The 4,870-nt window shown below is 44.7% G+C and overlaps 1 pseudogene; it reads left to right on the top strand.

The window, feature by feature from the left end:
* The window catches only part of Gm13355 (predicted gene 13355), a 4,357-nt pseudogene extending 2,326 nt beyond the window's left edge, over positions 1 to 2,031 (top strand).
* Positions 2,032 to 4,870: the final 2,839 nt, after the last annotated feature.

The following is a 4,870-nucleotide window of genomic DNA, read 5'->3' as shown; positions in this document are numbered from 1 at the left end:
CTCCTCCTCCTCCTCCTTCTTCTTCTTCTTCTTCTTCTTCTTCTTCTTCTTCTTCTCCTCTCCTCCTTCTCTCCTCTCCTCCTCCTTCTTCTTCGGCATTTTTTATTAGCATTTTCTTCATTTACATTTCAAATGCTTTCCCCAAAGCCCCCTATACACTTCCCCCGCCCTGCTCCCGAATCCACCCACTCCTGCTTCCTGGCCCTGGCATTCCCCTGTATTGGGGCATATTATCTTCGCAGTACCAAGGTCCTCTCCTCCCATTAATGGCTGACTAGGCCATCCTCTGCTACATATGCAACTAGAGACACAGCTCTGGGGGGGAGGTACTGGTTAGTTCATATTGTTGTTCCTCCTATAGGGTTGCAGACCCCTTTAGCTCCTTGGGTACTTCCTCTAGCTCCTTTATTTGGGGCCCTGTGTTCCATCCAATAGATGACTGTGAGTATCCACTTCAGTATTTGCCAGGCATTGGCATAGCCTCACAAGAGAGAACTATGTCAGGGTCCTGTCAGCAAAATCTTTCTGTTATATGCAATAGTGTCTGGGTTTGGTGGTTGTATATGGGATGGATCCTTGGGTGGGGCAGTCTCTAAATGGTCATTCCTTCTGTCTCAGCTCTGAACTTTGTCTTTGTAACTCCTTCTATTCTTTTGTTCCCCATTCTAAGAAGGACTGAAGTGTCCACACTTTGGTCTTCCTTCTTCTTGAGTTTCATGGCAAACGTCTTAACATTGCACTTGTACAACAGGTAGCTGAGGAATTTTACATGTGGAGCCCTATGCAGTTACTTGTTATAATCAGGAAAAATTCATTCTCTTCATGGTATCCAAAGTTGATTTAGTGAAGGATTGCATCTTTAAAGACTTGCAGAAACACCTTTTAGCAATGCCCTGCTTGGTGACGTACTGCTGATTGATAGATGATAACCTTCCATTTACATGCCATGGCTGTTTTAATGGATTAATTTATGTTCTAAAAAGTAATAGTGGAGGAAAATATAGGACATTTACTACTGAAGATGCTGTCAAAAGCTTGCCAGCTGTGGATCCAACCACTGGATTCATTATGTTGGATCTTATGACAAGCATGCATATTTATGAAAAGGACTGTGTCTGGAAGCTAAAGTGTGAAGGAGCTCTCTTTTCTTCTCTGTGTTTGAGCCTGATTCCACACCATCTGTACTGTGCTATGCTGGGAAGACTCTTACTGTCTGTAAATCCTGCTGCTGGGAGTATGGTGTGGAAGCACCCCTGTGGAAAGCCACTTTTCTCTTCCCCACAGTGCTACCAACACTACGTTTGCATTGGCTGTGTGGACAGCAGTTTGTTCTGCTTCATACACTCAGGAGCACAGGTCTGGCACTTTCCTAATGGAGGTCCAATCTTTTCCTCCCCATGTATCTCAGGATCAGAACAAGAAATATTTTTTTGTTCCTATGATTGCTTTATCTACTGCTGTAGCGTGGAAGGTCACCTCCGGTGGATATTTGAGATTACAGCTAGGGTGTACACACGCCTTTGCTTTCCATATCCACTCCGTAGCAGTGACACACTGCTGGCAGCTGCATCCACTGACTGGAAACTGTGGGTCCCAGAGTCTCCGAGTGGAGAGCTGCAAAGTATGTGTGAGCTACCCAGAGAAGTCTTCTCTTCTCCTGTGGTCTGGGGATTGGGAGCAGAAATAATTATATTTACTGTCTAGATTTATTGTGTGGTGATAAAAATAACCAAGTATAGCCCTTAGACGTATATGTCAGTGAGATGGTTCAGAATGTCACTGTAAAGTTTATGGATGGTTTTATATCAAAGATTCTGTTTTGGTTAAGGAATTTGTCTGTGGTTATTTCAATGGAGAGCAGCCATGCTTCTTTCCTTTGGAAGCAGCAGGAGATTCTTGGATAAAGACAAAGCACCCGATGCATTAGTAGCACTTTTAATTGTGTGTGTGTGGGATGGGGGTGGGGGTGCTGGCTAGTTTTCTGTCAACTTGACATATGCTAGTTATCTGAAAGGAAGAAATCTCAACTGAGAAAATGCCTCCGTAAGATTGAGTGGAGGCAAGCCTATAGGGCATTTTCTTTTTTTTTTTTTTTTTCTTCTTTTTTTTTTTTTTTTTTTTTTTTTGGTGTTTTTGAGTCAGGGTTTCTCTGTATAGTCCTGGCTGTCCTGGAACTCACTCTGTAGACCAGGCTGGCCTCGAACTCAGAAATCCGCCTGCCTCTGCCTCCCGAGTGCTGGGATTAAAGGCGTGCGCCACCACGCCCGGTTTATAGGGCATTTTCTTAACCAGTGGTTGATAAGGGAGAATCCACCCCATTGTGAGTGTTGCCAACCCTAGGCTGGTGTTTCTGGCTTCTATAAGCAGGCTGATGAAACCATGAAGAACAAACTAGTAAGCAGTATTTCTTCATGGCCTCTGCATCAGCTTCTGCCTTTAACACCAGCACTAGGGTGTTGGCATACAATTTTTTTTTGCAGCCTATTTTAATAAATGTTCAAGCAACCTCTCCTTTTGCCCACCACCCACCGGATGTAGTGGAAGAGAAAGCTATTAGGATTTGGGGGAAGTGGACCTGCCTAGCAATATTCTTTGAGGGCAAGCTCAATATTTCTTGTCAGCAGTTCAGTCTGGTAGTCAACACTAAATACAAATCATCAGCTTCAGACCAGTGCTCTCAGCAGGCAGACACCATGCATGAACCAGCAGCTGTAGTTCAATCCTGAAGAAACTGCAAGGCTCACCAACCAGCCTGAGGCACAGAAGTGGCAAGAAGCTTCGGGAACCTCACAAGCAGTTCTTTGTGGTGGTGTTACCACAAGCGCAAGGGGAGCCAATACATGCATGTTGTTATCGAAGAATAGTGAGGCAGAGCAAAGAAACCAATGCTCTCACCCCCACTGTCGATGGTCACATTTGTATTCCTTCATCATGTGTCTCAAGTGGAAACTCAAGGCTTCTCTGGAAAGTCAGTTGTGTTGGATGGTGTTTTGCTGGGGCAAATATGTGAAGGAACATTTTGCTGAAGCAGACACAGGTGAAAGGATGTGCAAGCACATGAAGGAACATGTGATGGAGGATTCCTCACTGACAGCACACATGTATTGGTCTGCCTTACATTAAGTAATTGAGTTCCATATGTTGGGACTTCATAGAGAGAAACACACCAAAAAATTTCTGGTGACGTGCTGGCAGCTTCTTGCTGCTTCTTTATTCTTGGACTGATTGGCAGAGTGATGTCAGCTGAGACAGACTTACCTACTGAGGCAAGGTCTGTGGAAGGCACATGATATTTGGCGGGTATAAATAGAACCCAGAAGGCAGTGATGGAGGCTTGCTTTCATAGCTGGCTTTGCAAAGCCTCTTGGTCTCCAGTCTTCTCTGATTTTCACTTTGTGGCAACAAACTTCCCCTGGCATCCCTGGTGGTCCTGGTCTCTCCTGTTGACTTGTATTGATTTGGTTGAGGCCTGGCTGTTCCTAGGTGGTGCCACTACTGCTTCTATCACTACCAAACTGGACTGCTGGTGTATCCGCGAAGTGTTTGCTAGTGGGTAGAGCTGCTGCTGCCTGCTGACCTGTGAACTGAACTGCTGGTTTCCCCGACAGATGAGAGTTGCTCCAGAGAACCTTTCTAAAGAGGTCCAATCCACCTCTCCAACCCCCATATCCTTTCTTTTCTACTACCTCTGATGAATGGTGGACTAGGAGGGAAGTTAAAGTGCTTAAGAAGCATCATTAAAAGTAGGATTTGAAAATATTAAAGTTATACACATCCTTTCACTGTTTGCTATATCAAAACATCCCTTCACCTCTGTCTGCTCTAGGCAAACATTCTTTCATGTGTCTGCTTTAACAAGAGCTCCTTTCATCTGTGTGACCCAGCAAAACATCATTTGACACAACTGACTTTCCAAAGGAACTAGAATTTCCCACCTAACTAGGGAGGCAGGGCAGGAAGATCTCTGTGAGTTCGAGGCCAGTCTGGTCTATAAAGCAAGTGCAGGGCAGCCAGGGCTGGTTCCACTGAGAAACCCTGAGGTGTGGTGTGATGGCACATACAACCTAGTACTTGGGAGGCAGAGGCAGGTGGATCTCTATGACTTTGAGGCCAGCCTGGTCTACACAACAAAGTTAGCTAGGACTATAGTGAGACCCTGCCTTTAAAAAAAAAAAAAAAAGAAGAAGTGATATTAAAATACAAAGTTGAGTACACCTAAGGGTTTTAATAAGAAATGAGAAACAATGCTAAGCTGCCAAAGGACCCCTGTCTGTCTCCTTAAGCAAGGCTTTAATAGAGAACCACACAGAACTATTGACACAGATTTCACTTAGACCACACCACCAAAGAACTTGATACAAAATGTCTACTTTACATTATTTATATATTTATTTATTTATTTATTTTACAAAGCAGATTTCTGAGTTCAAGGCCAGCCTGGTCTACAGAGTGAGCTCCAGGACAGCCAGGGCTACACAGAGAAACCCTGTCTCAAAAAACCAAAAAAAAAACAAACAAACAAACAAACAAACAAAAAAAAAAGATAAATTTAAGATTCTGTTGACACCTGTCAATTCTGTGGAACCCCGTCCCATCGATAGGAGACAAGGCAGGAGCTGACAGGCTGTTAGCCTAAGCTGGAGTCAGGGTCTGATGCTCTCAGCTGGAGCTCCTGTTCTGCACTCCTATGCTGGATGCACACACATGCTTCCTTGGCCGCTTTCCCTGTGCCCATCTGCTGACATGGCTGGCTGCCCATCTACAAGTTTGGACTCCTGCCTCAGTGTGTAGGTGCCAGAAGAGTAACAGTTTACTCCAGCAACCTGGGCAGTCATGACGGTGTGTTCTCGGCCTTTCGTCCAGACACGTG

Source organism: Mus musculus, chromosome 2, assembly GCF_000001635.26.
Source record: "Mus musculus strain C57BL/6J chromosome 2, GRCm38.p6 C57BL/6J".
Taxonomy (NCBI): domain Eukaryota; kingdom Metazoa; phylum Chordata; class Mammalia; order Rodentia; family Muridae; genus Mus; species Mus musculus.
The sequence above is the reverse complement of the archived record's forward strand: the minus strand, read 5'-3'. Positions and strand labels throughout refer to the sequence as shown.